This window comes from Ambystoma mexicanum, chromosome 9, assembly GCF_040938575.1.
Source record: "Ambystoma mexicanum isolate Mex_15411 chromosome 9, UKY_AmexF1_1, whole genome shotgun sequence".
NCBI lineage: Eukaryota > Metazoa > Chordata > Amphibia > Caudata > Ambystomatidae > Ambystoma > Ambystoma mexicanum.
The window spans coordinates 654,441,738-654,459,285 of NC_090931.1; the positions used below are offsets into that span (position 1 = coordinate 654,441,738).

Genomic DNA, 17,548 nt, shown 5'->3' on the forward strand with positions numbered 1-17,548 from the left:
AAGGCCATTGCCTTATGGTCTTCCCCACCAAATGTAATCTCTTTTATTCCCCTCTCCTGTCTAATTCTAGCTAGGAAGGGTTAGAGAAAGTTTGCGTACAGGAATGGTGACATGGGCAGCCCTGCTTAGTACCCCTAGTGATCCTTATCGCCTGGGAGACATGCGTATTGATAGCCAGCCTGATAAGTGGTGCTCCATAGTTGACTTTGACCAGGTGGACAAGTCCCGGGCCAAACCCCATAACCATCATCGTAGCAAACAAGAATGACCATTTGACTCGGCCAAATGCCTTCTCTGCATCTAGTGCTAACACTCCCTGCCCTCAGGCCTGCCCTGTTTGACTTCTCTATCAGGTGGGATATTCGCCTAATCTTGACAAACGTTTGTCGCCCCTTGACAAAGCCTGCTTGATCCGGGTGGATCAGGTCAGTGATTACTTTATCCATTCTAGATGTTAGAATTTTTTGTAAAGCTTTTGGCATCAAGGTTTATTAGGGCAGTAGGGTGGTAGGCTACAGAGGGTTTGTTTCTTGTTTGGCTTAGGGAAGAGGATTACCTTGGCCTCCTCCATGGACTGGGAGATGCGGCCCGTATCGGAGAAGGAGTTGAACAGGGATGCCATTAACGGGACTAATGTGGTATGGAATGCTTTATAGAATGTGGCGAGGTACCCGTCCGGGCCTAGGGCTTTATTTGGTTGTAGCGATTGGATCGCTGCACGCACCTCGTCTTAGGTAATCGTCCATTCTAAAGCGTCATGCTGGCTCTGTTCTAATCTTTTTAAGAAGGCCTTTTGGAGGTCACTCTCCGGTGCCTCCGCAGAGTAGAGGCTTGTATAGAACTCTGTGAACGCCTGAAGGATCTCTTCTGTACGTGTGGTTTCCTGTCCCTCCACCATCTGAATGTGGCATATTGTACCTACCGCCTCCTTCTGCTTAACCTACCTGGCTAAGAGCCGGCCTGTCTTGTTTGCTGGAGGTAATACTTCTGCCTCAAGAATCGGAGCGGTTTTACTGCTTGTTTAGCTAGAAGGATATTGATTTCCCCTTTGATATGCCTATACTCCCTCATTTTCCCCCTATCTGTCTCCGTTAAGCCCTGTTCTAGGTCCACCTGGAGGGCCTTCTCCTGTTTGGCTCGAGATGCCTGCTTTGCTATGAGCACCACCCGCATGGTTGCCTTAAAGGCGTCCCATACTACATGTTCCTGCACCTTCGGGGTCTTATTTTCCCCAAAGTAGTTGCGGATGGACTTGTGTATCTCGTCGCAAATTACTGCATCAGCAGATGTCAGGGGAACCGCCACTTCCAGAGGCCCCCCCCTCCCATTGGATTTCTAGCTGCAGGGGAGTGCGGTCGGGCAGGGCTATGGTTTCCCTTTCTATGATCCGTACTTGGCAGAGCAGTGTCTCCGAAATCAATATGTAATCAATTCTTGAGAATGTTCGGTGCACATGTGAGTAGTATACCCCTTGGAGTCCCCTTTTAGTTCATGCCATGTATCTGCTAATGCCATTCTGTTATGCTAGCCTGTAGTTTACTAGATGGGCCTTCAGATGTGGGTGTCTTGTCTGCGCTTCTGTCCGTGGATGGGCGCCACGCCAAGTTAAAATCCCGTCAGTATTAGCTGGCTCGTTGTTAACTGGTTTAGCTTCTCCAAAACCCCCTGCAAGTATTCTTCCTGCCCTGAGTTGGGGGCGTACACTGTGGCGATTGTGAGAGGCCACCCCCCATTGTAGCTGGACGAAGAGGAATCTACCTTCCTTGTCGACTTCTGTGCCTATTATTTCGATGTCAGGTAGGTGTCTAAATGCTATGAGGACCCCTCAAGCTTTGCTCTTGTCGTTGGCCTGCAGAACCTGGTGTTATCCTCAACTTAATTATGTGTCTGTCTTGCTTACGGATATCTGTCCCCTGGAGCGTCACAATGTCGGGCTTGGTATCCTGGAGGAGGTTCTCCAGTTTCTGTCTCTTTAGTCAGTGTGTTTAGTCCTCTAACATTGAGTTTTAGTATTTGGATCCCTACCCATACCCCGTTACGTTCTGAGAGTAACCATGTCGAAACGATCCCCCTCCGGCTGGACTCGGCTCAACTTCCCCAAGCCGTAACGTCGTCCTAGGTTGCTTGTTCTCGTTCACATCCCAGAGAATAACTGTGCGGGGAGAGCCATTCCTCTGCTCTCCCCTGTTTCCAAGATCCGTCACCCCCTAACCCCCCGTCTCCCGGAGCCGACCCTTAGGCTGACATTCCCTGTGTAACCCCACCGGGTCTTAACCCTTGTCTCGTGATTTCCCCCCCACCCTCCCTGCTGCTGTTAAGTGGACAGCCTATTCAGCCTGGGGCTTCGGTTGCTATCCCTCCCCCGGACCCTGCAATTGTTTGTGTCTCGGCTCTGACCTCTCTACTCTTCTCCACTCCCATGGCTTCTCTTGGTGGCTTTCATGTTCTGGCCTCCTATTAGGTCCTCCCCCTGCATCCCCTTCTTCTTCAATATTCAGGATCTTGGGTCCCTCATCCAACGTAGTGATGTGGTGTTGGCACCCTTCCCACTTGAAGACCATTCCAAAGGGGAATGTCCACCTGGATCCTATCTGGGCTTTGGTAAGGGCTTTGGTCAACGGGCCCATTTGCCTCCTCATTGATATTATGGATTTGGCCAGGTCCTGGAAAGGTTCTGATGGCGCTGTTCACTTTTATCAGGGTTGCTTTCCTTGCCGCTTGGAGGATCCATTTGTTTCAGTCGTATCGCTGTAAAGCCATCGCCACTTCTCTTGGCCTGGCCCCGGGTTCTTCTCGCTGCGGACCTTCTATCTGAGAATTTCTCCCCCAGCCATGCCCAGCAAATCTTTGAACACATGCTGCATTGTTTCCCTGAGGTCGGCATCGCTCACACTTTCTGGCAGCCCCTTCACCCTGATGTTGGACCTTCCCGAGCGGTTCTCCAAGTCCTTGCCTTGGAGCTCCAGGTTGTGTCGCTACCGCCTGCAGCTTCGCTAATACATCTATCTTCCGGGTGTTTTAAGTGAGTTCTTGAATTGCGTTTCATTTGTATCAATTCAACTGTTGCCTTTGATTTCCTGCAGGGATTGTGCAAGTTCTGTGCGTATTAGGCTTAATTGTGTCTGAAGGGTAGCAGTCATTTGGTCACTGAATGCTTTAAAGCACTGTTGCAGCCCCTTGCTCGTGACCTCTTGCCCCTGTGGTAGCGTCGGGGGCTCCTCCAACTGCTGCCTCTCTGTCACCCATGGATCCTCTTCCTCCGGGGCTTCCCCCTCATTTCTACATAGCTTTTGGAGGGTCCCTTCTGTTTTCTTGAGATCTTGGTCCTTGAGGGGCCTTTTTTGGCCTCTTTGGCCTTGTTGCGCAACATTGCCTGCTGATGGCGAGTGCCTGCCTGCACCTTACTGTAGGGGGCTTCTTCCCAGGCCTCTGAGGTTCCTCTTGACCCCGGGGTATTGGCCAGTTGTTCTGTAGGAAGGGGATGCTTTTCTCTCCCTCCTGTGCGCAGCGGGGGTCTAGCTCCCCTTTAGAGCCTGGGTTGGTTGCCCCCTGGGGGCTGTGGGGCTAATACGCTCAAAGGTGAAAGTGGTTATGGTCGCAGTGTCACACTGGCCTGGAGCCCAGGAGCTTCTTGAATTTCTTCCCGGGGGGCCCCCATGCTCCCACCACTCCTGAGCCTCTAAGTATGCCCTTGAACCCATGGAGGTTCCTTCTCGGTTAATCTTGCATGGCAGGGTTAGTTTTCATAAGGGTGGGTGGTGGAGCGAAGCAGCGCTCTCCTGCAGAGTCAAATGCTGAGGGTTGGGGGCACGTGCCGTCCCCGCTCCTCGCCCCGGGTTCCTTCCCTGGCCGTTAGCGGGGGGGATGCTGCAGGAGACTTAGTGCTGTCACCCTTCTATTACTGCAGTTTGCCTCTGATGTTGCTGAATGGTATGGGCATGGGCCTTTGCTGGGGTCCGGGTATGCTGCGGGTCTCCTGCCATAGGGGGGGGTCTCCTTCCAAGTGTAGGTTATGGTGCGCTGGGGCAGATGCTTTCATAAACCTCCATGTCCGTTGTTTGGGAGAGGAGCGTCTTGCGTGCGCCTGCTTCATGGCTGCCAACTCCCTTAATTATGCCTACTTACCCTGCGCCAGCTGGGGCGCATCACAGCTCATGGGGGCCCTGTGCCGCGTGGTTCGTGGAGGCCCTGCACTGCGTGGAGCCGGGCTTGCTGTATGGGGCAGAGGCAGGCGCAGGATCTCAGGGGAATACTACCCGCTCCCTCTCATTTGTAGCTGGGTGTCCGGGCTGCGCCGGCTCTGCTGTATTGCCAGTGGATCCGCGGTGGTCCGCTCACACTCCCCAGTCCCGCCTATGTTGCCGTGGGTTCTCTGATCTCCTCCGGCTTGACTGACAGTCCCCACACAGGCATCGCTGCTGGCGGTCTCAGGTCCACTAACTCTGCCCCCAAACGCTGCAGTTGAAGTTTTCTTGGGGACCGCTCGCTTCACGGGTCGTCCCCTTTGCTTTTGCTGCCCTGGGGTCTTGTAACGCCGCTTATTGCTCCTTTTTCGGATGGCCGGGGAGGAGCGCGCTCCTCACGGTGGGGTGGTCGCGGGGGCCCTTTTGGAATCTTCTTATGAAGCTTTTTGAACCTTCGTCTGCCCTTTCTTGAGTAATCTTTCTTCCACACTTCTCAATCCATTTTTCGTCCAGGATGTGGCACAGAGGGGGTGCTGGTCTCCAACGCTGATGATGCGGCTTGGATGCACAACTCTGGCAGCATCGGTGCTTATTACTAGACTTATCTGCCGCCTTTGATACCGTTGACCATGCCGCCTTGCTCGTCTGGGCCGGCCTTTCTGGTGCCGTACTTTCCTGGTTTTCTTTGCTTTCCTCTAACCGAACAGTCAATTTCCATCCCCCCCTTTTCACTCTGTACCGTCTGCCTTGAGATGTGGATTCCCTCAGGTTTCCTCCATCTTCCAGGTTTTGTTTAACGTAACCTCTTACCAAGCTTATCTGCTCTCACGGCTTCCACTGTTATTCTTAACAGATCACACAGATCCTGGTCCGTTTAGATCTCTCTCTTGTCGAGACAGCGACCAGATTTAGGTCCTGTCTCGAAGCTGTGGGTGCATGGATGTGTAATAGCTGCTTCAAGGGGAAAAAAAGAGGTGTTGGTGGTGGGCCCTCCTTCCTCTACTGCCTTTTGGACCCCCTCTTTTTGCCCATCTTTAGGGGTAAATATGTCATCTGAGATTCCGCAGACAGAAAAGCTAAGTCTAGTATGTCAAAGGGGCCATCCTCAACTGAAAACCCCATAGTAAGGTTCTTTGTTTACTCCTTTCTCAGTTACGTGCTCCTGTGGTGTCCTTACTTGTTATGTCCTCCATGGAACACTGCAACGCCCCATTTCTGGCACAAACTGGCTACTTCTTATGGCACCTTCAGGTCCTGCAGAACTCTGCAGCCAGAGTAGCCACTTACCCACCTAGTTGTGTTCACATTACTCCATGTGTGCACCATCTTCATTGGCTACCCATGGCCAAGCCCATTCAGGTCAAGGGCTAATGTCTAGTACATCATGCCTTTTATGGAACTGGGGCAGAATGTCTACAGGCTAAATTCTGTTTGTACATTCGTGCTCGGCCACTCCGCTTGGAATGCCTGATATTAAATACTGACAAACTGCCTTGTACATATTAATCCATTATACATCCATATAAAAGTGCTGTGTGCAAATGCGTCATAAAGTCAAAGCAGAACCATATTACTTCAAGGCAAATCGTAACTATTGCAAATGCCTGACTAAAGTGCCAAGGGTATAACTGATTCAAAAAGTGCCATGTGCGCTTGAGAAACGTGTCATGTGTTTCTGAGTTCCTTCCACTCTAATCGCATTTTTAATTTTAGGCAGTGTGAGTTGCTTTTCATGTTATTTTAACTCACTGGGCCGCATTACGGGTTTAGAGGTAGCCATGGTGCTATTAGCGCCATGGCTGCCTCCAAACTCTGGTCCGGGTTCCTTGAATGAGGAATTAGCAGGCCATTCCAACCTTGGAGGATCCGGTAATTCCTCATTCAAAAAACCCATCCCCATTTCCATTTGAGCCCCCACAGGGCTCAATGGGAATGGTCCCCTTGCGGGACCCGCAAAGGACGTCTGGTCTGACCAGACGTTCCGAGGGGGGTCCCGCAAGGGAACCTCGTAATAGGGTGGATTGGGTTTACCGGCGCTGTTAAACCCATTCCGCCCACCTTGTAATAAGGCCCACTGTCCTATAAATCCATATTTCGAGTGACATTTTTTACTTGCAAATATTCGGAGACCTTTAGTTGTCTATAGTTTACCTGTACTTATTCACACTACAGCACCATTATGAAAAGCAAATCATTTATAGATCAATAATTGCGTCACAAACCTCTGGCACTGTGTATCATCATTCCCCTGCTGAAGGTGTGAAGTCATAATATCTGTTGAGCCCTTACAGGAAATATTGTGACAAAAGATTGTGAACATTTGCAATAATAAAGTTTACTTTTTCTTTTATCCAATTCTTGCAGCGACTCATGTGCAGTTTTGAGAACTGTTTTTCCATAAATGTTTCACTATTCGGCTTCTTTTTCCTTCCAATCCCCCAGGTAAAGCAGGTTCACTCCATATGGCCCCACCAATTTGGTCTTTGGTTTACACATGTATATGTATTATTTGTTGCTTTACAGTGTAAGCACTTGTCATAATAAAAACACTTCAGTTACCCAATTGTCTATTTCTTTAAGCGAATGTGTTATTTGTTTTTAACCCCTTAACTGCCAATGCCTCCCAACCCCCCCCCCCCCCCGCACGCCAAGCCCTTTTTTGGTGGTTTCGGTATGTCGCCATTCAATCCCTTGTAATGCTTTATTTACATGTGATATCTCCCTCAAATTTGGCCCCCTTTCTTCCCACATGTAGGTGATCATAACGCCACCTAGGAATCCTAGTTTGCTGTATGGGGGTGAGAGAAAATAACCGAAAACGGAGCACGTTTCGTGTTTTTTCAGACAATGCCAATAAAGTTATGTACAAAGAAGCCTGTGGGTGTTTCCTTGTAAGAGCTAGGAACAAATGATTTGCTGTGCTGAATTTGCCATTTTCCAGGCTTTCAAGAACAGGTTGAATGAAAACCAAAAAAATAAGGTTACCATCAATTTTGTGAGAGCTATGCAGGTGTACCCCTTCCCATCCCCCCCTCCCCCCAATAGTCCATGCGGGGACGGAATGGAAGAGGAGGGTAGGAAAGCTGAAAGGGAAGACCAAGGCATACATTTCTGAAAAGTAGACAAAATTCCAAGTTAAGGAAAGGGTGATTTGTGCAGGTGAGGCAACATCTATGTAGGGAAAATGCCCATAGTTTGGGGAAAGATTTGAAAAATTACAGTTAAAAAAGGTATGTGCTGGACATGGTTGGACCTGTAAGGTAATGGCTTCTATGAATATTTAGAAAAGCAGTGCCCCGCTACATTCCCCTGACTTTTCCAGTTAGGAAATCGCATGTAGCATAAGCCAAAAACGGAGCCATAGTACACAGGAATTTTATGCTGACGGCCTAAACAGACATACTTAGCATGTGTAAATAAGGAAAATAAATGTGTGGAATGGCAAGCATACCATTTTTGAAAGAGCACAGGCAGCCCTTTTGAAGGGTAGGTGACTTGAGCAGGTTACAAAAGCATACAGTGCTTAAATCGGCAACAACATGTAGTTCACATTTGGGAAATTAAAGGGTTGTGTAACAAAGTGCAATAGCAAATGTATGAAAATGTTAAACCAAGAGAAAACAACAAATGTCCTACTATCCTACATACCCAGACATGTCCTGACGAAAACTGTACCTCATGTGTCGGTGCAACTACCTGGGTGCAAATGGAAAGGGCTAAACCACTGGTAACCCAAGCGTTTCAGGAGAGCAGACTCCCGTAGGAACCCACAGAGGTCTGACTTGTGCCAATTGCCCTAGAATTTATTACCCAAAAGCCTGGCAAAGTCTGAAATTTAGGGAAAATAAACACAATTTTCAGACATTTCCAACCTGGAAACTACTGAAACATACCGCCAACACATGGACTACCTTCCCAAAGGTGTCTGGATGAAAACAGTACCTCGTGTGGGTGTACCTACCTGGGTGAAAAAGTGTTAACCATCCCCAAGTCCAACGGCACTCCCAAGGAGCACCAGCAGGGTCTCCATCCGTTCCCTGAGGGGAAATTCTGTCATGCTGCCTACCCAGAGCTCCAGGATGGTCTGCGGTGATGTCACCGGCCTTGGATGACTCTACCATGTGGTCCACCATCCCCAAGTGCAGCAGGACTCCCAGGGAGCCCCGGCAGGTTCCCCGACCTTTCCCAGAGGGAGAAGCTATAACACAGGCCAGCCAGAACTCCAGGATAGTTTGTTCCTGGCCTTGGGCAGCTGTCTCCCATATGGAGTGACCATCTCCAAGTGCAGCGGCTGTCCCAGGGAGCACTCACAGGGTCACCTACCCTGAGGGAGTGGCACCCTTCTGGTGCTTCCTGGAACCGCTGCTGGGCTGCGGGATGGTCAACCCACATGGGAGACAGCCGCCCAAGGCAGGGCACTTTACCTGCAACCATCTTGGAGCTCTGGCTGGCCTATGTTACAGCTTTCCCCCACCAGGGAGCCCCGGCAGTGTGCCAAAACCTCCACGAAGGGAAAAGCTGTAATGTAGCCCAGCCAAAACTCAAGGACGGCTGGAGGTGCTGTCCCCGGCCTTCGACATCTGTCTCCCATGTGAGTCCACCATCCTCAAGTGCAGTGAGAGCGACCTACCCCAAAATCTGATATTTAAAAAAATGGGTACAAAACATTTGGAAAAAATGCAACTACTTCAGGTTCAATTTAAACACATAGATCCATAATTATGCCAACGGCTAAGATATTTCACACTTTGGTCCAATTAAATGGTTATAATAAATCTTGAATATGATAAATATGTAAGAACCATTTAACTGATAACTCGAGTAATAAAATACATGAAAACAAGGCCTACTTTAACAATATAAATACTTTCATGGAATATAAACGACTTAAAATATGAAATTGTCAATGAAAAGAATTACATATTAAGTACAACAATGAACTGAGTGACAGCATAAAAAAGGAGAGAACTGTGACCATGTTTCTAGGTGGACATATGGGAATGGAGCTACGAGACCCTGGAGGGGCCTGTACTTTCAGAAAGATAATAGCCAGTATATAAGGTATTCCCAAGGCGTGTACCCTATACACTTTATCCTTTGCCAGGTACCAGTCTGTAATTCAAGACCTGGTAGAGTTTTGAACAATGAACAACTCTGTGCTAGAAGGTCAAAAGTTTTGTGGGTATCGTCTTTGATCCCACTAAAAGTACATTTGAATACGCAGTCTGCAGGATGGACTGTGGAAAAGACCTACTTGAGCTTGGGTATGCAATGAAGTTGGCATATGAGGAGGTTCAAGGTTGGCAGAGTTATTGCGCAGCTGCCTGCAGGAGGCACCATGGTGGGGTCAGGCAGCTACCATGACAGCGCTGCTTGACTTCAAGTTGGCAGCTGACAATTTATAACTGATAAGAATCACTAGATCTGAAGATGCCGAGTTACTCAGAAGAGCCAATCACTTTGTCATGTACACACAAGGAGTTGTGCACATTAATTAACACCTTTCCTTTTCCAGTATAAAAAGGGGCGGGACTATACAGGGAGGCTTTGGTAGAAGGCCTAGTATGGGAGTTTAGAAACAAGCGTTGCAGTAAAGAGCGGAGTAAAAGAGGAAGAAGGAAGGCCAAGGGAGTTGAAGGAGAGTAAGACTTGAGGTGGATGGGAGAGGAAGGTGAAGATGGGACAAAAGAAGGGAAAGTGGAGAGCAGCGTAAAAAGGGGAAAACTAGCAATGGGGGAAAATTAGAGATGGAAGGTGAGACACGAGAAAGGAAGAAATTACTTGGAGAACAGTTTAAAAGGTACAGACAAAATCGGTGTAGGAAGAGGGCCACCGATGGAGGAACATTTTTGGAAAGGTACTGAGGAAGAAAAGGAAGGTGGAGGAAGGAAGAAGTGCAGAAGGTGGACCCTGAAAATAAGGTAAATGCTGTGGACGAAAGCCTGTGTCCATTAAGTATTATGCTAGCTGGTGCCTGGTTGTACATCTTAACCTAATACCTAGCCCATCAAAAGTAGAGAGGGGTATTGGAAAGATGAGGAGGAGTGCAGTACCCTGGGTAAACCAACTTGACCGTGGTTTAACTCTCAACACCAAGCTGAGTTGGCCTGTCTTCGGTTTCTGGCCCTGCCGATGCATCACATCATCAGTTTCTGGCCCCTGGAAGGGCCTATCTTTGTCTTCAAGCCCAGGAGTGCCAGTGCATCTTCAAGCCCGGGACAAACAAATGGTCTTTCTGGCCAGTAGAGCAAACAAATCTTCATGCCCAATAGGGCCAATGCGTCGTCAATCCGAGGAGGATCAACCCATGCTCATATAGGGCACTAGAGGGGGACTAACTGAAGCATTCCCACTTGGCAATACAACTCTAGTTGAGTAATATTAGAATACGGAAAGTGGCCATGGGATTAAAGTCCTCTAGAAGAAAGGGGGACTCTTTACAGTGTTAGGAATGTCAGCAGACGGAATCTTATGGGTGTGGAATGTGAACAGAGAACACTAGAAGAGAATGCAAGGCAAGTTGCATGGTGGTTGGTGTAAGGGGGAGGACAGAGAGAGTTGTTACAGCATAAAAATGAACTTAAAAGAAATTAAGTCACACATACTGGCTGTGTTCTGGTTCACTTCCTTAACTGGTGATGAGTTGCGGCAATGACAAAGAGCCTGCACTTGCCATTGAGTGTAGTTGCCCTGGCTGAACAGGTACAGGGTTAGTTGCACAGTCAAAATGGTAGCTCAGTGGGACTCTCCAGGCATGTATTGGGGATTATCTGGGCTGTGCGTGAGCCTATGAGGACACAGGAAGCACCCTAGCAGCATAGCCGTGCATGCAGACGACAGAACACGTGATCCAAGGACGCATTGTCTGGTGTTGCAAGTTGTTACCCGGCAATTTTAGACATGATAAGGAGTTGACATGTCTGTTGCTTAGCTATGTAACAAGCTGAAGGCCTTCACTGCAGACACTGCGCTCCATGCTGTGCCTGTCCCACGTCCACTGTAGCGACCGAAAGAAACACTTGCACACATAAAGAAGGGAGCATGCCGTAGCACAATTGGCTGTTAATCTGAGAGGTGTTTTTTCATTGCACTTTAAAAGGGAGATTACAGACATTTGTCCCTGTGAACAAGGTGACAAATACCAAGAGCACAAAAATAGGGAAGCAACAGAAATTAATTTAAAGATTATGGGAAATATACCAGGCACTGGGTTATTCCTAGGTCATTAAATCGAAAGAAAGATTCCAGAAGCATATGTTAGCAGCATATGGACCTAATTATTTGAGTAAAAAGAAAGAGGCACTGTTTCTTTGTCGAGGTCGGGCTGGACAACAATTTCTTAAAACTAGCTGAATGCATCAAGATGGGCAACCAGCTTAATGTATGCATAGCCAAGATGGACAAGCATTACGAGGTGAAGGGGAATAACATTTTGGCTTGTTATCAATTTTCCATCAGACAACAGAAATGTTGTGAGACCATTGAGGAGTTTGTTACAGCACTGTGAGGGTTGGCTATAATAGTCGCCCACTAAGGCTGAGCTCCTTTTCACTGTCTGTTTTTGGGGGGAATTAAGGCGAAAGGGGGACACTGGAATACCGGATCCACACCCCCTGGCTGCACAGCGGAGCCCCCCCTATTGGATTGTGTACCTGGCTGCTGTGCTTGAGGCGCCGTGGAGGGGATAATCGGGTGCGGAGCTCCGAAAAAGCAGTGGATATCTGGGGAATTTGGCATGTGCCGATTCGGCGCGCCGTAATCCTGGGATAGGCGAAGAGGGAATTTCACTACTTACTTTGCCCCGAGGAAGGCGGTTTTCCAACACCAGTGGCCTCACAGGTGGCCCGCCGAAACGTCCTAACGGTCTCAATGTCGAATGGAACTTAAATTCTGTTCCCAATTGCTTATTGATTTATTCTCTTTGAGACCTTTTTCTTTCTTTTCTCTTCATATACCAAGTGTAAAGTGGACGTTGGCAGACCTGTATATTGCTTACAAGTGCATTTATATTTTGCCTAGACCAATTGGCGGACTTTCATAAAATGCACTTAGATTTTGCTTAAACCGTAATTGCACTTAGATTTTGCTCAAATTATAACTGTATGTCTTTGTTGAAAGTAATGAATTTTATGTATTTGTTAAACACACTCTCTCTTTTTTGTGAAATAAATAAGTCAGAAAGAAAATACGTTTTTCTTTGTGTAAAATGATGTTGCTCTATGCTTCTTATGGTGACCTTGGGTTGTTCTAAGTTGGAATAAGTAGGATATCCTGCTGGATACCATTTAAAATCATTTCATAAATTTTCAAATTTAGTCTTTACGGCTTTTGAAACCCTTGTTATGTGTATAAAGTGTTGTTTTGAACATTATCAGAAAGAGGACAATCGGGACAAGTTGATGATCAACAGGAGATCAATTGGTCCCCTCGTCTAATGGGAACTAGCCCACTCACACTGAAGTAGCTATTTCCCATTAGAGAAACGGCCCTCTGACCTGGAGAGGCAGAAAAGTCGGAGGGCCGTTTCTCTAATGGGAAATAGCTGCTTCAGTGTGAGTGGCCTAGTTCCCATTAGACGAGAGGACCTTTCTGCCTCTGCAGGTCGGAGGGCTGCTTCTCTAATGGGAAATAGCTGCTTCAGTGTGAATGGGCTAGTTCCCATTAGATGAGAGGTCCTTTTTGTCTTTCCAGGTCGGAGGGCCGTTTCTCTAATGGGAAATAGCTGCTTCAGTGTGAATGGGCTAGTTCCCATTAGACGAGGGGACCTTTCTGCCTTTCCAAGTCAGAGGGCCGTTTCTCTAATGGGAAATAGCTGCTTCAGTGTGAGTGGGCTAGTTCCCATTAGACGAGAGGACCTTTCTGCCTCTGCAGGTCGGAGGGCCGCTACTCTAATGGGAAATAGCTGCTTCAGTGTGAATGGGCTAGTTCCCATTAGACAAGAGGACCTTTTTGCCTTTCCAGGTCGGAGGGCTGTTTCTCTAATGGGAAATAGCTGCTTCAGTCTGAGTGGGCTAGTTCCCATTAGACGAGAGGACCTTTCTGCCTCTGCAGGTCGGAGGGCCGCTTCTCTAATGGGAAATAGCTGCTTCAGTGTGAATTGGCTAGTTCCCATTAGACGAGAGGACCTTTCTGCCTTTCCAGGTCGGAGGGCCGTTTCTCTAATGGGAAATAGCTGCTTCAGTGTGAGTGGGCTAGTTTCCATTAGCCGAGAGGACCTTTCTGCCTTTCCGGGTCGGAGGGCCGTTTCTCTAATGGGAAATAGCTGCTTCAGTGTGAGTGGGCTAGTTCCCATTAGCCGAGAGGACCTTTCTGCCTTTCCGGGTCGGAGGGCCGTTTCTCTAATGGAAAATAGCTGCTTCAGTGTGAGTGGCCTAGTTCCCATTAGCCGAGAGGACCTTTCTGCCTTTCCAGGTCGGACGGCCGTTTCTCTAATGGGAAATAGCTGCTTCAGTGTGAGTGGGCTAGTTCCCATTAGAAGAGAAGAACTTTCTGCCTCTGCAGGTTGGAGGGCCAGCCGAGAGGACCTTTCTGCCTTTCCAGGTCGGAGGGCCGTTTCTCTAATGGGAAATAGCTGCTTCAGTGTGAATGGGCTAGTTCCCATTAGACGAGAGGACCTTTCTGCCTTTCCAGGTCGGAGGGCCATTTCTCTAATGGGAAATAGCTGCTTCAGTTTGAGTGGGCTAGTTCCCATTAGACGAGAGGACCTTTCTGCCTCTGCAGGTCGGAGGGCCGTTTCTCTAATGGGAAATAGCTGCTTCAGTGTGAATGGACTAGTACCCATTAGCCAAGAGGACCTTTCTGCCTTTCCAGGTCGGGGGCCCTTTCTCTAATGGGAAATAGCTGCTTCAGTCTGAGTGGGCTAGTTCCCATTAGACGAGAGGACCTGTCTGCCTCTGCAGGTCGGAGGGCCGCTTCTCTAATGGGAAATAGCTGCTTCAGTGTGAATGGGCTAGTTCCCATTAGCCGAGAGGACCTTTCTGCCTTTCCAGGTCAGAGGGCCCTTTCTCTAATGGGAAATAGCTGCTTCAGTCTGAGTGGGCTAGTTCCCATTAGACGAGAGGACCTTTCTGCCTCTGCAGGTCGGAGGGCCGTTTCTCTAATGGGAAATAGCTGCTTCAGTGTGAGTGGGCGAGTTCCCATTAGAAGAGAAGACCTTTCTGCCTCTGCAGGTCGGAGGGCCGCTTCTCTAATGGGAAATAGCTGCTTCAGTGTGAGTGGGCTAGTTCCCATTAGCCGAGAGGACCTTTCTGCCTTTCCAGGTCAGAGGGCCGTTTCTCTAATGGGAAATAGCTGCTTCAGTGTGAGTGGGCTAGTTCCCATTAGACGAGAGGACCTTTCTGCCTCTGCAGGTCGGAGGGCCGCTTCTCTAATGGGAAATAGCTGCTTCAGTGTGAGTGGGCTAATTCCCATTAGACGAGAGGACCTTTCTGCCTCTGCAGGTCGGAGGGCCGCTTCTCTAATGGAAAATAGCTGCTTCAGTCTGAGTGGGCTAGTTCCCATTAGACGAGAGGACCTTTCTGCCTTTCCAGGTCAGAGGGCCATTTCTCTGATGGGAAATAGCTGCTTCAGTCTGAGGGGCTAATTCCCATTAGACGAGAGGACCTTTCTGCCTCTGCAGGTCGGAGGGCCGCTTCTCTAATGGGAAATAGCTGCTTCAGTGTGAATGGGCTAGTTCCCATTAGACGAGAGGACCTTTTTGCCTTTCCAGGTCGGAGGGCCGTTACTCTAATGGGAAATAGCTGCTTCAGTGTGAGTGGGCTAGTTCCCATTAGACGAGAGGACCTTTCTGCCTCTGCAGGTCGGAGGGCCGCTTCTCTAATGGGAAATAGCTGCTTCAGTGTGAATGGGCTAGTTCCCATTAGCCAAGAGGACCTTTCTGCCTTTCCAGGTCGGGGGCCCTTTCTCTAATGGGAAATAGCTGCTTCAGTCTGAGTGGGCTAGTTCCCATTAGACGAGAGGACCTGTCTGCCTCTGCAGGTCGGAGGGCCGCTTCTCTAATGGGAAATAGCTGCTTCAGTGTGAATGGGCTAGTTCCCATTAGACGAGAGGACCTTTCTGCCTTTCCAGGTCAGAGGGCCATTTCTCTAATGGGAAATAGCTGCTTCAGTGTGAATGGGCTAGTTCCCATTAGACGAGAGGACCTTTCTGCCTTTCCAGGTCAGAGGGCCGTTTCTCTAATGGGAAATAGCTGCTTTAGTCTGAGTGGGCTAATTCCCATTAGACGAGAGGACCTTTCTGCCTCTGCAGGTCGGAGGGCCGCTTCTCTAATGGGAAATAGCTGCTTCAGTGTGAATGGGCTAGTTCCCATTAGACGAGAGGACCTTTTTGCCTTTCCAGGTCGGAGGGCCGTTACTCTAATGGGAAATAGCTGCTTCAGTGTGAGTGGGCTAGTTCCCATTAGACGAGAGGACCTTTCTGCCTCTGCAGGTCGGAGGGCCGCTTCTCTAATGGGAAATAGCTGCTTCAGTGTGAATGGGCTAGTTCCCATTAGCCGAGAGGACCTTTCTGCCTTTCCAGGTCGGAGGGCCCTTTCTCTAATGGGAAATAGCTGCTTCAGTGTGAGTGGGCTAGTTCCCATTAGACGAGAGGACCTTTCTGCCTTTCCAGGTCGGAGGGCCCTTTCTCTAATGGGAAATAGCTGCTTCAGTGTGAGTGGGCTACTTCCCATTAGACGAGAGGACCTTTCTGCCTTTCCATGTCGGAGGGCACTTTCTCTAATGGGAACTAGCCTTCTCTGTGTGAGTGGGCTAGTTCCCATTATTATGCAGGACTTGGCCACTAGGGGAGCAAAAAGGGTCATTTCTCTAATGGGAACAAGCCTTCTTTGTGTGAGTGGGCTAGTTCCCATTATTATGCAGGACTTGGCCACTAGGGCCAAAAAGGGCCACTTCTCTAATGGGAAATAGCAGGACTTGGCCACTAGGGGCAAAAAGGGCCATTTCTCTAATGGGAACTAGCCTTCTCTGTGTGAGTGGGCTAGTCCCCATTATTATGCAGGACTTGGCCACTAGGGGAGCAAAAAGGGCCATTTCTCTAATGTGAACTAGCTTTCTCTGTGTGAGTGGGCTAGTTCCCATTATTATGCAGGACTTGGCCACTAGGGGCAAAAAGGGCCATTTCTCTAATGGGAACTAGCCTTCTCAGTGTGGGTTGATGCTAGTTCCCATCCGAGAAACGGACCATCGGTTGTTAGGGCCATTTCTCAGATGGGAAATAGCTGCTTCAGTGTGAGTGAGCTAGTTCCCATTAGAGAAATGGCCCTTGTTTGCCCCCTAGTGGATAAGTCCTGCATAATAATGGGAACTAGCCCACTCACACAGAAGGCTAGTTCCCATTAGAGAATGGCCCTTTTTGCCCCTAGTGGCCAAGTCCTGCATAATAATGCGAACTAGCCTACTCACACAGAGAAGGCTAGTTCCCATTAGAGAAATGGCCCTTTCTGTGTGGGTTGATACTATGCAGGACTTGGCCACTAGGGGAGTAAAAAGTGCCATTTCTCTAATGGGAACTAGCCTTCTCTGTGTGAGTGGGCTAGTTCCCATCATTATGCAGGACTTGGCCACTAGGGGGCAAAAAAGGGCAATTTCTCTAATGGGAACTAGCTCACTCACACTGAAGCAGCTATTTCCCATCTGAGAAATGGCCCTAACAACCGATGGTGCGTTTCTCGGATGGGAACTAGTATCAACCACGGGGGAATCGCTCCGCAACGCCGCCTTGCCTTCCCTCTCATGTAAAACAGATGACGAAGTGAACGCTTATACCCACGTGATGCAGAGCAGCCCACGTGATGAAGTGGAGCCGAGCGTTGCTAGGGTCTTTTTCTCGAATGGGAACTAGAAAACTACCCTTTAGGAAACGGGAATGCTTTGTATGGGGAGGCGCCTGCGTGGGTCCGCCCACACATTCCATAATTAAGAAGAAGAAGAAGGAGGAAACGCGAATGCGCAGTTTCCAGGCAGTGTCAGGTGAGTGTATGCGATCCAGCTATTGTAGTGAATTTTATATGCGTTTCTTTTAGCATCCATCAACTTAGACGTTCTCACCCCTTTGTTGTTATATTGTTAAGAGGAGCCCTTTTGCCACCTCTAGGAATGCACGTTGAAGCTGTAATTCCTTGTATTGTACGTATCGCTTGTTGAAATTAAATATTGTAAAGTAGGTGATTTTCTAAGCATCTGGTTTTGAAATTACACGGGGCAGCCTGTTATTGGTATTATAGACACAGTAGCTGCTCGAAGCTCATTTACGGTAGGGTTCAGGCTCTGCAATGCTCGTAGACGCAGTAACTGCTGTGAAGCTACTACACAGACCGTGCTCTGGTGTAAGTTACTAATATATATATATATATATATATATCTGTG

The 17,548-nt window shown here is 48.7% G+C and overlaps 1 protein-coding gene across 3 annotated transcripts in view; it reads left to right on the plus strand.

Annotated features, from left to right (window-relative positions):
* The window catches only part of SLC43A2 (solute carrier family 43 member 2), a 179,212-nt gene that overhangs the window by 35,849 nt on the left and 125,815 nt on the right, over positions 1–17,548 (plus strand). The window contains exon 2 of one of the 3 annotated variants that reach the window (XM_069615413.1): positions 6,940–7,041. The exons of 1 other annotated variant lie outside the window; for it this stretch is intronic. The gene's annotated coding sequence lies outside the window, so the exon portion shown is untranslated. Of the gene's footprint in view, positions 1–6,939; positions 7,042–16,986; positions 17,153–17,548 lie in introns of those variants that run through there. One more of the 3 variants, XM_069615414.1, reaches the window with a different exon arrangement.